At 37.8% G+C, this 14,177-nt stretch overlaps 1 protein-coding gene and 1 long non-coding RNA gene across 2 annotated transcripts in view; one reads left to right on the plus strand and one right to left on the minus strand.

Annotated features, from left to right (window-relative positions):
- The first annotated feature begins 835 nt into the window (after positions 1–835).
- Positions 836–12,814, plus strand: LOC124158664. Its single transcript, XR_006864851.1, has 2 exons — positions 836–1,239; positions 12,616–12,814. It is a non-coding gene; the product is annotated as an uncharacterized LOC124158664 (long non-coding RNA).
- Positions 12,575–14,177, minus strand: part of LOC124158663 (neurogenic locus notch homolog protein 1-like) — a 41,976-nt gene continuing 40,373 nt past the window's right edge. The window contains exon 15 of the mRNA XM_046533875.1: positions 12,575–12,685. The gene's annotated coding sequence lies outside the window, so the exon portion shown is untranslated. The remainder of the gene's footprint in view (positions 12,686–14,177) is intronic.

Raw genomic sequence — 14,177 nt, forward strand, 5'->3', positions numbered from 1 at the left:
CATCTTTAAGCGCGGTAACTGATACATACCTCTCTGCCGCATCGTGAGTTACTGAGAAGATCGACTCTCGCTAATCTCATTTCTACTTTACTCCATACTTCGACGGTCGCTTACATCTAAATACCATTGTGACTCCCAAGTAAACGATAGATGTGCCGTATCATTATAGCCAAAGGTAAAAATTTGTCAATCGACAAAGCGAAAGAGGGAGGTTTAATCTGGCAGGTCTTCATTCCAATTCTCCTTCAAGCGTCATTTGACTTCACATGATATTTGATAGGCCAGATTTTCAATAATAGCTGTTTCGGTTGTACTCGTTAGGCCGAGAAATTCGACGTTGAATTTCAATCATTTCCGTAACCCTAGCTTAGTGTGTTTAGCGTAGAAGCCAACCGAACCAACCTCTCCCTTAAATAGTCAACCGACCAACGTTCACATAGAATTTGTATTATTTTCTCTATTGCTGTCTCGTGAAATGATTCCATTGCGTTACTTTTCTATTTCACCCGGAAAATCAGCGTCATCAAATTCCAATGCTTGGTTCGTGCGTCTTCGATTTCTGTAATTCTGTCTTCAGAAAAATATCGATAATTGATCTCACCTTTAAGGATTCCTTGTAAAAAAAGGCATTTAAAAAATAATTGTTCTACTATGGTTTAAATTTCAAGTTTTCGATTCTTTTTATATGAGTTCCCATTTTATCATGATATGAGTTCCCGCCTTAAAAATTAATTAGCTTCCAACTTTGGACACCAGTGACGCTGAAGGTGTTTCTTTCGTGCGAACGACCAATTTGCCGCTTGCACTTCGACTCTCGCAGCAATTGGAACTTAGGGGTTAGCTGTTATTAGCCTTGCTGCGACTCGAACGCAGATGAGGCTAACGAACACAACTTAAATAGTCTTAGGCTATTGCTGCATTAAGTTAATCATATTATTTCACCTTTACAACAGTCCCATTTCTCCTTCGCGGCTTAATCCAGTGTGAAAGCTGGCTTGACCCCTGACGTTTATTTTGGTGGCCATGACGTGATCGCTGACTTCAACGAAGACTTCCAACTCCTATTACGGAAGCTGAAGTGCTGTACGAGCCCCATTGCAATGATCATCATTAAGTCTTCAAGCAACCATAAACGGAAGCCAAATACCTACATTCTGCTGGACTTCACCGTGCGCAATCAAAAGGGAGAAGTCAAATGGGAACGCTTAAGGATCTGAACCATATAATAGCCCTAATCGCGTGAGTACTAAGCCCCATTGCCTCTTTACTCATCTTACTTAATATAGGGACGTATGTATGTACATGATGGGAGGATAGAGACCAACTGAGACGAGGAAAATAATAAATAATCATGTAATTTAAGTTATGTCATCTGAATTAGTTTAATGAATCCTACGATTGGTTATGGCCAGCAGGGACGCAGCTAGGAATTAAGGCTGAGGGGGGTTTAGGTGCAACTAATACCAGGGTGTGTGGGGGTATGGAATACCCACCAGGATAAGCGGTAGGTGCGAGATTAACAAATTGCGGAATTTTAAGATAAATGGTTCAAAATGGTGAGTTTTACGGCTTTCTAAGGGATATTTTATTTATCCTTACACTATCTATTAGTAATGTCAATCTCATTAAGTAAAATGGATTAAACTTATCTGAAAGTTTCTCTGAGCTCTGGGGAGGGTTTTATCCCCCTCGCTGTGCCACTGATGGCCAGGGGCGGATTCAGCATCAAATATTGAGGTGGGGGTTCATGACCTACTGTCGGCGTCAAAATGATGTGCCGCTGTACTTTGCAAATTTATATAAATATAAATAATATTATAAATTATGGATCATAGAAAAATTGCAAATAAATTAAGAAGTGTTTCTATTTATTTTATTTTTTCTTTCGTGGTAAACTGTAGGACAAGATAGTGTTTAAACATTTTCGTTATTTTACAACAAAATATACATTTTAAAAATACGCAAAAGCCATTTTATTAATCTACATTAATTGTTGCAACTTATTGTAGAAGATGAATGTTGTAGACGTAGTAGTTTTCCCTGGGTTGAGTTACAAAGTTCATGAAGTTGACAAAACGGCTAATTTGATGGTGCACGGACTCATTTATTGCACTCGCGTGTCTACATTTTTGAATTTTTTATAATACAAAAATTAAATAAGAATTGAGAATACAATTTCCTGTAAAATGACGTATTATTCATTAGTATGGCATGCACTGAAGTCCAGATATAAATTCGCAAAGTACAGCGGCACATCATTTTGACGCCGACAGTACGTCCAGGGAGTATAGAATACTTCGCGGGAGAGAGGGATGAACTCCGCCGTAAAATTTTTTGCAGGTAATGCTACACTCTACGATAAATACAACTCAAATTTCTCCTTCGTTTGGGACTTAAAGCAATGCATTTGCATATGCACTCCCTTTACTCCTTCACAAGGATGCAAAAAATATTCGTTGATATAAATTAAAATATTTGATGAAATTTGGGGAGGGGTCATGACCCCTGTGACCCCCCCTCTCAATCTGCCAATGGGCATGGCCACATAATGCTGTGATATTCCCGTAAACTCTGTAATTTGTATACATTTTAATGTAAAATATCATGAAGTGACCTTATGTTATGGGTTGCTCTCACCTTAAACTCCCCCAATAGTATCCATTCAATTATCAATCATCAATTAAAGTTATTGCTGAGATTTATTTTCCCCATTACGGGTAAGAGATAGAGCCAAATCCGAAGTGCAAAACCGCCTAACTGAATTTGGCGAATGTAGTGTCCTGACAGGTGCAGTCGCCTCTCGACACAGAAGTTACACTCTGCAGGGGGCCAAACCAAGATTAAGAGTTCCTATGGTATTCTATTTAGGCCCAGGGATCCCTAAGCCGTCCACTCTCCGAATCAAGGTCATTCCTCTGTTGCCAAAAATTTGTTAATGATAATTTCATTTAATTCTTATATTTATTTCACCGCCATTCTAAACTATTCAAAACCCTGCCCTTGTCGCACCATTACATATTCACTGTCAAGTTTCTAATTTACTCCCTTACAGACACATGGCCAGTAGGAAAATAGGGGCTTCAGCCTTCTCCCCTACCCCTGAAATTTTTGTCCTTGTGGTGGCTAGGCTACTCGCAATACATCTGCTTACACCCTATTTTTGTATATATGTGGTTAGGTTTCATAATTTCTGCCAATAACCGGCGATGATATAAATTTTCAGCATCATGCAAACGAAATATATTTAGCAACCTTTATGAAACTAATAGTTTTTGTGCTAATCAACAATAGCATATCGGTACAGGCAACCCGCATATCACGCAATCTCCCTCCGAAGCTAATCTCTATCTCTGTACCTGCACCCTTGCTGCATGGTTCGGCCAATATTTCAGTACTGTCTGAATGTTAAACTCTGAAAGTGGTCTTCAAAGGGGATCTGATCAAGATGCCTGGAATGGGAATTTCTGTTGTGATTGCAATACCCAAATAATGCTGGGTGTTTTGTTTTGTCCAGCCACTCCCTTAATATCCGATGAATCCCTGTCCTTCTCGTGACTAGGATTTACTTTTTGTGAAGCGTCTATTGAGGATATCAATGAAATGCCATGTCAATTGAATTCTGGGGGGATGGAGGTTTGGTGTGCTGCACCCTGATGTGCTGGAATAGTGAAAATGAATGAAGAGATAAGATATGATGTTATGGGAGAAATGAGTGCACATTTTTCAGTTTTTAGTTTTCATCTTCCCTATCTCCTGGATGCTGTTCCCACAACATCCTGGTATGTCTCTATCTTAGTCTCCTTCAGGGCTTCAATGCTACAATTCTTCACCCTAAAGCTTTTTCACACTTATCTTTTTTGAGTGGAACCCTTTCCATGTGGCAATGTGGAAACAGAATAGTCCATTTCTTCTTAGAATGGTATTTCAGCTCTCAGATGCAGTATTGGCCATTGTGACTTTTATGAGCTCACTCACCTTCCCTTGCCTTTCTCAATCCTCTCTGAAACTTCTCAGCTCCCCATAAAAAATGCATCTGAATGAAATTTGCTTCCTAATGAATACCCCTTCCAATGCTGCACCCAAGCAGCAATCGATAATATCCATCAGATATCTAAATTAGGTTGATAAATCCAAAAAGCACCTTGTTATTACATGATGAATATTTTTACAACATTACATAGACATCCTATTTGTAAAATCTATGACAAGTTGTACGAAAAACATTACATGAATATCAAAGTTGTAATATCCGTTATATTCTTATTTGGCATTAAATAGATATAGTCCATACGTAGCAAACTAAGGAAAGGAATGAGAAGATCATGTCTTAATAAAGTAAGGGTTAATAAAAAAATATTGTAGAAAAAGTTAATCTACTTGTTCTTTTTTATCACCTTCACCATCAATAGCACTTATTTCCTTAAAAAAAATATTCCATAAAATATTCATAAGTAAAATATCTGCTGTATAGAATTAAAGAGCACAAATATTTTGTACGTATGTCTTGCATAGCACAAATATTTTTTATTTAGTCTTGCCATCCTTATTGTATGGATCCATATTTGGTTTCCGCATTATGATGCTTGCATCAAAAAGATGGAATCTGTCCAGATTAAATTGCTCAGATACTTAACATTCTAAAGTGGTAAACCACCTATGAGCTTTTATGATCACAATTTCTCATTTTTAACACTATCTTTCAATAATTTTTCTTCACATTAAAAACGATAAAATTTTTATTAAGAAAACAAAACTTGGTTAAATTAATAGTGCTGAAGTGTGTAATTTATTTAGTGCGCGAACACTTCAATATTCTCTTGGGTAGGTATCCATGTGCTTTAGCTGGGCAGACTTCTCAGTGAAATTATATGTTTCATTCTCCTGTAAATTAAATCTCCCGACTTTGACGAAATTTGAATTTATTACCAGCAAATGTTCATGCTGGCAATACATTATCAGCCTTTAAGAGAACTTTATATCCACAGATATTTATTTTCTGTTGACATACCTTAATGAATATGAAATCTAATTTTTAATATTAATTAATAATGCTGCTTAAATTTGAATGATACCATATGTACTTTTTATATCACTAATTTTGTAGACAATGTAGTATGTACTAAAAAGGGCCGTTGCCCGTTGATCTTGAATTAAAATAAAAATGAAAAAAATGTCTGGGATTAGCAAAAATCATAGTGAGAAAAATTATTATCTGCTAATTGGATGTTTTAATATGGACCTCCATGTCCACTGTGGACACTGCTACAATGTTGCTAGGTTGGTCCTTTGAGTAGATGGCAGATATCCATGCAGCATTAATTGAATTGACATGATTGCACAGATGTCATATGTTAACGCCAACAATGTTGGCTGGATATTGTGGGGACATTGATTGCTGCTTGGGTGGCAATCACTAGCCTGTTGTCTGAGCAGGGATGGATTAAGGTCAGTTTTTGGGGGTGAGATGGATTTCATCATTTTCCAAGGATGTTGGTGGTATTCAACATTTCTCAGTGATGAAAAGTCTGAGGTCTGATAGGATTAGGCAATTGACTTTTGGATACTCATTAATCATATTCTAACATTGTCGTTTACTCTTGTGAAATAAAACTTTTCATGGGAGAACCACTTCAAACATTGCCATCATGTCAACATTTCCAGAAATTAAGGGGGGCGATCACCCCCATCCTACTCCTTAATCTGCCTCTGGTTCTGAGAAATCCAGAATCCTTTTTTCTCTTTCTTTATTATATGAATCCATTTTCAGCTATTATTCTTCCTCTTTGACCTCAGCCTATGACAACATACACCTAAGGTGGTAGTAATTTGGTAGTTTTTTCACCTTTTACCTGGTTGATAACTTCCATGATGTCATCACAGACTTAAACTTTACCTTTGTTATAGTCATGTAAGCCTGTGCTACTACAGCATCTACTGGTTAAGTTTCTCTCTCCCTCATAACTATCCTATGATTAAACACTGGAAGCTTTCTATACTATTATAGGTCCTGGGTGTATAATCCCACAACCTCCATCCCAAACAGCAGACGATATGCATCAGATATCTAAATAAGGTTGATATATCCAAATCACGTTGTTATTACGCGATGGACATTTTGAAAACATTGCTCAGGTATCCTAATTGCAACATCCACCAAGAGCTATCATAAATATTGCTGCATAGATATCCAAGCAATAATATCTGTGATATTAAAAAAATTTTCATTCCAAACAGGATCCATTGGTAGTATAGGGAATACATATATGATCTGTATAGAGTTAAAGAGCACAAATGTTTTGTTTGTATTTCTGGGTATTATCAAAATCCACAATAATCACACCCACTATCTAATATTAGAAGTTGAGAAGATATCTGCAGTCCCGCCGGTGAGAGTTGTTCGATGACAGCGCAAGAGGAGGGGTGGAGAACCCTGCATCAGCAAGGTTTGCTGCCAATCACTGTCCCCCAAACGCACCTCACAGCCTTGCCTAGTCGTACAACCTTGTCACATGCATATAAAGTTCTGAAACAAGCCAGAACCACCAAAACAAGCTCTTTTTTAAAATCACCAAAACAAGGGATTCTTCCTTTGCATCCTCCACGCTCATCGTCCCTTCTGGCTCCTTTCTTCACCGAATCCTCTTGTTTACATGTGACATGGGTGCTTGCCTTTCTTACCTGGTAATCTTACCCCTTACCTCGAACTAGACCCTTCTGCCTGTCATTGGACAACTCTCGGCGGCCAGACTGCAAGAGATGTTGTAATATAGACCACCATATCCACTGTTATGCATCGCTGCAATATTGTTTGACAGGTCCTTTGAATATTTTACTGATATCCATGCAATATTAATCGGATTATCATGGATATAACATGGATGTCATATGTTATCGTAAATAATGTTGGCTGGATGTTGTTGAGATATTGATTGCAACCAGTAGTGCATCCAAGATAGGGAGAAGGGGGGACTAAGTATGGGGTAAACTCCCAGCAGTAGTGGCGGTCTGAACAAAAATTACCATTCTATCTAGAGTAAATTGGATACACATGGGGGGGCAATAGCACCCTTAGCCCATAGATCCCCCCATATATCTGCCACTGATTGCTGCTAGGGACTCAATAAGTTTGCCTTGGGCCACTTCATTTTGCTGATTCCCTACATGTCAAGGTGCAATCTTCATACATAGAACCTTCAGGTTCTCTAGGATTCCCGGAGTAATCCCAAATTCCAAGTTACTGTCCTCAAAATTTTATCTTATTTGACCAATATACTCTCAGGAAATTCCCACTCAGGAGATCTAATTATGGTACAAGTTAACTCTGGAATATTTTATATATATGGTTTTAAATGTGTTGTACCTTCTACTCCTTGGATAATGGTGTGCTGCTTTTCCCTTGACTTCCTGATGCAGTGCTACAGCTGTGAAAGTAATATGTTGCCACTCATGCGGTGATATGAATGTTGCTAAAATGTCATCATTCTTAAAATTCTCTCATATGAAGAGCGGCTGTCATTTCCAGAGCCGGCTTAAGGCAAAATACTTTATACCCAGGCAAACTGCTGTCGGTAAACTCTTCTTGGGATTCCCACCTGATTAATTTATCCATAATAGCCATCGTTTGTATCGCCCCCCCTACCAGGGGGTTTTGTATGGAATGCCCCCCAATTACCATATTTCTCCGAATATAGTCCCCCTCTGAATATAGTCCTCCCCCCCTAATTTTGAGACTTCAGTTTCAGGAAATCATTTAAAAAATCCGTTTGAATATAGTCCCCCCTTTACTCTTACCCCGGACATTTTTGGAAAAAAAGGGGGGACTATATTCAGACATATACGGTAAATGGGGGGGTGTAGGCATTTGGTACGTTGACCCTATCCTATGGTTGCCCAGCCCTTAAGCCAACCCTTGTCATCTCCTTGGGGTGGTGGGATGTAGAATTGAAGACCTGAGTGCCAGAACCAAATATGTAATGACTAATGACCAATTTTTGCAAAAATGAAGTATCCTCAAACATATGCAGCCCCTTCTTCCAGTTACCGCAGAAATTGTTATTTTCAACAATGAGTTCTAAATTAGTAATAAGTTCTTCAATCGATGGAGGGATTAGGAGATGGAGGAGATGAATGGTTATCACTTTATTTCTTTACTTTTTTTGCTGTGGAAGTTATTACAGCAATATTAGATAAACATGGCTGCTTTTGAAATAGTAATCTCCTCACTTTGGAGTAAAGCCTGTTCCCAGGGCTAGGCAGATCCAATTTGTTGCTGTTTCAGTGTCTCTAGACCTCTTATTAGAATAATAAAAATTATTAATCATTCAACCGTACACAGTACCCAATGCTAAGGAGATGGAGGGTATATTTTTGCTTTAACTAGGCGGCAGGGGTGAAAAAGCCATCCTACTTTCAAAACTGTGGTCAATCATGGATAACAAATATGACTGGTAGACCTGTAATTTAGCAGTCATCATAAGCGCCACTGCAGAAACCTCAGTGAGAAGATAATCAGTTGTCTAAAAGCCGATTCTTCTGTATTTTAATTTTTACTAAAAACAGTGTAGAATGCCTGATTTTTTGAATTTTTTTACATTGAAATCAAGCAATATTTCATTTGTTGAAGAGAAACGGTGCCATTAACTTAATGTCAAATAATAGCATAAGTTGCTATCATTTTCATTGCAAAATTCTGTATTGCCTGTATAAGACTGTTATTTTACTTCAGGAATGAATTTCTATATTTTTTGTGTGATGCTACGTTTCTTGACCAATTGCATTATAACCAGTGGCAGATCCAGGATAGGGACAAGAGGGGAGGCTAAGTGGCGGTCAGAAAAATTTACCATTCCATTTGGTGTAGTAGTCTGGTCACTCACTCAGTGGGTGATGTTGGTTTGGATAGGTGAGAGTAGAGCTCATCCCAAACTAAGCCACAGGAATGTGAATTTTGTACATTTATGGCAGGATGGCCAGTTCCTTTCCCTCGGCCACCTCGCTCTTGGAGGATTTTGTTTGGGGATGTATGAAGGTTTCACCTAGGATTTCTATCCAGGACTCCTTGAATTAGCAAATATGTAATGGCTCTACCCACTAGGCCACCATGCTCCCCTTATGTTCATACATTTTTTAAATTTCTCTATGCCTACAATTTGCTATTTAACAGTGGTATCCTGGTACATATTCTTCATTGATCTGCAGCTTAATAATCTGTCGGTTTGGATTTCATCATCCGTGTCTCTTTTACATAATATTACCATTCTTGTAAAATTGTTTTATGAAATGGACCGTTAAGATCCAGTGAATTTAGTCAGGCTATTCCTCAAGGAGTTCCACAGTGGTTTTACCCACTCATACAATGGGATTACTCCCTTTAATGATTTGAACAACTATCCAGTTACTCAAAGAGCTCGCCTTCTCTAATGGCTGCCAAAATCTGTCTGCACCTTAACAGGTGTCCAGTGGTGGTATCATTTGGAGTTGAACTTCTACCTATTTCTACCAATTGATTTTGTTCTTCTTTTAACTCTTTGAATGAATTGCATATCCTTTCTTCAGTAGCTGTCAATGAAGTTTCTCTATCATTGACTAATTTTCCCACCTTGAATCTGGATCTGATGTTATTTTTCCCATCTAAAATCACAGATTATGAGGTATCAATAATTTTTACCGCTTCTCATAGATTAACATTCTAAAATTTACTTGTAAATGTTTTTTTTTGTCTTTGTTGGCGTCCTTCTTACACATCAGGAGTAAAGTACAGTGTTTAATGTTTTGATGTTACCGTTAACCATTGATACTTCATAGCCGGAAATATAGGCTGTATTCCTAATAGTGTGTCATATAGCTAATGCCTGAGATAAAAATCAGTTATTGAACTTTATGAAATGATGAAATAGTTAAAATTCATCTGTCCTTTTTATTTCCCATCACGTTTTTCATCTAAAATGTTTTCTACGTTTTCATAAAAAATATGATTGTCGATCACGGATATATGGAAAAGCTCGTATGGTATGGTATTTGGAGGATGTGACCAATAACTGAGGTTATTTGCGCCATGAGGGAAGGAAAAGGAAAGGTGGAAAGGCTTTTAGCGTACTCTTAGCGAAAGGCCATTCTTTATCAGGAATCCTTTTCCATCCTTTTAAAGGAATCATCCTTTATCGTCCCAGCAGATGTTCAGAGAGGTGTTCTTGAAGTGCCCGGCCGTTGCATTCAAGCAGTGGATGGGGCAATTGTAACGTTAAGCACATTTTGAATGCATTAATGAATGGTCAGTTAAAAATTACAATCCCAAAAATTTTTGTGATCTAATTCGATCGTTTCGTCTTAATTTTCTTCAGAAAAAGGATGTTTTTAACGTTTATTTCATTCCAATTGGTATGAAATGACGATGCTTTAAAGCATCGTCATTTTACGGATCATCGGAAAAAAGTTGTTTTTACGTCGATTTTGATAGCAAAAAAACTTCCATTTCAATGTTATGTCTTCCCACAGCCACGGAAAATGGTTTATTTCAATAATTTGCCAACTTTTTTCGCCAAAAATGGATAATTTTTTTCAAAAGTGAGTTTGAATTTCGCTGTTTTCAGGACTTGTTGTAATCCGCGAAAAGGCCTTTTTAGGTAGTTTTCCGTCGGATTTCCAGGAATTTAAAATAATGGATTTACGGAGAAAAATCCCTAAATGAGGGCATATAACTGGAAAATGGACACTGAATGAACCAAGGACGCAACCACGCAACACCTGGAAACACTCCCTCGGAGAAGCCCTCGGTTGATGCCTACTGAGACGGACGATTTCAAAGCAGTCAGAATATTACGGAAGATGATTTCTAGAGCTCTCAATGCATGCAATGGACGCAAAAAAATACGTAGATGCCATTGACTCTTATCATATTTTATTCTTTCTTTGATGATATTCATGTGGATTTACAATTGTGATACCCATTTCGTAATGTTTATTGCTACAGTTCGTTGGTATAAAGGTGTGTAAATCATATTAACATAATGATTTATCACTTGAAAAGGAGCCTGAAATAGTTGCAGGCAGGGGCAGTTCAAGGCAAAATACTTACCTGGGCAAACTGGTATCGTGTCGCCCCCCTTCCGGGGGTTTAAAATGGAATACCCCCCAATTAAACGGTGTCGGGGCATTTGGTCGTCCTCCTAGCTACGTTGCCGTGGTCAGACGCGGTCTAGTCCCTTAAGCCGGCCCTGATTGCAGGGTATTTTAAAACAATTTTAAAATAATAATTCAATGCCACTTCAAGAGTTATAAATATTTGAAACTTATGTTAAAATCATTTAGAAATAATGAAAACAATTATAGTCTAAAAAGAGAGAGTTAAAATAATTTTAAAATGATTTCAAAATTTTCCTACGATATATCTTAAAATATTTTTTTCATAACATTTTGCTGCTTGGGAAGTGAGTAGGTACATGAATAATTTCACATGAAAAGTTTTGCGTGGAGGCCGGTAAAATTTCCTTTTTTCAGAAAGTGCAATTCCGTAACGTTTTTTGCAAGTAGAGAGGAAAATATTATAAAAATACCCTGTCAGCAGTTAAAGGATATAAACTATGTAATCTACGGTTGTGTCTTGCGCCCTTAAAATATTATAAATAATCTTCTGAAAAAGCGGAAAACAGTAAATTTTGTGTGTGACTAGAACTCCTGGCTTTAAGTATAGAAGTCGTACGCCTTACTCCCTGAGCCAGCAGTTGGAATGGGAATGGAGGGTATGTTGTTGCGTCATATATTTCCTCCAGGGGGAGGCTAGAAAATTTCTAAATACTTTTATCTTATATGAAAACTAATAGCGAGGGTCATTATTTCATGTAATATAGCCAATGTGAAAGAAATTCTGACATAATTACTTGAATACTTGAAGGGTATGTTCCCAACCAATATTATTCTATGTCCTAACTTCCACACGGTCATTTTATAGAGGCAAACGCATTTAATCACTAATAATTGTTCATAAAGAGTTATAACACATCAATTTTCTTTGCATTCGAAATTATGAATATTCGGATCAATTAACTTGTCGTCCTTTGTAATCATTTCTGAAGAATTTCCGTTACTAAAGAATGTTGGGCGAAGGATTAAAATTGGTTAGCTCTCATTGAGCTTAGGGAGCTGTTTGGAATCCCCTTCGGATGTCCGGGAATACTAGGGTGGAGGGAGAGGGATTTGGTTACCCAGTCGACGCACCAACTCAACCTTGCCCTACTCCGTCACCGGGCCCCCTAGGTGTGTGTGTAATTGAGGGAAATGCTGCCAATTTTTTTCTCGATTGTATCAATTTCATTGTTACTTTTGCTAGCGTCTCGTTACATTCCCCAATTGTTAACATTTCCTCAGCCGTTAACCTGACTCACCATTTCCATTCAACGGGCCCCTTTTCACCCGTCAAACGGGAGCGTCGTGCGGGTCGCATAGCTTGCAGGATAATTTTTTCCTGCTGCAAAAGTAACGTGCAGTTTTATATAGATGTAATGAATACTTTATTAAAAAATGTGTACACATGATAATTTTTATAACAGTGTATAAAATCAGCCATTTTTGCTCATGATTAACAACAATCTCTTCATTTTCTTCCGTTCGCGGAAACAGTTTGGCTGCTGTTCACCGATGACCTCAGTTACGATGTGGACTCATGATAAGCAGTCACAGGCGAATATCACTGGCAGCCATTGAAGAAAAATCGGGTTTGAGAAGAAATGATAATAATTCGTGGCTTGAATTTTTTTATATTAAGTATCTCCAGACTGTAAACAAACTAAGAAAAATATAAAGACCGTGAGCAATAGCGCAAACCGATTTTTTTTGTGAAATAATATGGCACCCTCCGCAAAAAAAAACTACATCAAAATCTGAAAGGAAGTATGGATACTAAAAAATTTCCACAACTCTCAGCTAAGCTTCGAAATTGGGGTGCTAAGGGGGCATCCATTACTTACATTACGCGTTTAGGGGGAGGGGGTCAAGCCATTTCTCACCCAATCTCACGTGGAGGAGAGGGGGGCCCCATGTAACAAGTAACATGAAATTTTTTCCGCAAGAAAATTCTGTCGTAAATTTGCGATCTTAGCAGTCTTTGAAGCTATTAGCTTATATTACATTAAAAAGTTCCGTTATGAAGAAATATCATCTACAAATAAGCCGAAATTGCAAATTGTATTAAAAGAATTAAAATTGCAGTGTAAACACGCAGCGCAAGCATAAAGACAACGCAGTGGCTATTAGCTGCTGCTAATTTTTCAATGATTAAAATGTGGTTAGGTTAAAAATTTGGAACAAATTGTTTTACCAATACAGCTAATGCATCGCAAACCTTCCAATGAGGATTTTATGGCTCCATTTGCAATAATAGCCAAGACATCGAACGAGAAGGAAACTCCTAATTGAATGGGTATCTAATGAATTTCACAGCTAAATTATGCATACACCTGGTGAATGACTTCGAAATAAAATACAAATGAATCAGAATATCAGCCTATTTCAGCAGAATAAGATGTAAATAGAAGGTGCGTCTTTTCATAAACCATTTTTATATGAAATAAAATTCTTCAAGCCGTCAAAAAAACTATACTCAACTATTTCAATACCTCTAAGGGTATCCCATCGGTAATGAGGTTGGCCGGTTCAATGATAGATACTTCCTGACAACAAGAGACCAACGGCATCATTTAGACATTTTAATCATTTCCAGAATGCAATCACTTTTTAAATTTAAAATCGGGAATATTCTAAGAAAAAATATGAAAAACTAAATGAAAGATGAAATTAAAAAAAACGTCAATAACAAGAGCACATATTCAACTGATGTGCATGCACCTTTATCACGGAAAGGGTCCAAAATACAGGAAAAATACTGTAAAATATTTACCTATTTAACACAATGTCATTTTGGATCACGGCGCGGCGTTACTTACAGCCCCAAATAACCAATCATAAATACCGGGATGAACAAAAATATTTTACCTCGAGCGATTTATTTTATTCTAACTCCACCCCCTTCCGACGGCCTCGGTGGTGGTGGGGATGAGTCCTCGCCTAACATTCCGAAGGTCGCGGGTTCGAATCCCGCCTGGATAGGTTTCCCCTTCTAGAACATGGGTGTGTGTGATCGTCTGTTGTTGATTGTTTAAACTCCCGAGGTAAAGGCCACATTG

This window comes from Ischnura elegans, chromosome 5 (assembly GCF_921293095.1).
Source record: "Ischnura elegans chromosome 5, ioIscEleg1.1, whole genome shotgun sequence".
Lineage (NCBI taxonomy): Eukaryota > Metazoa > Arthropoda > Insecta > Odonata > Coenagrionidae > Ischnura > Ischnura elegans.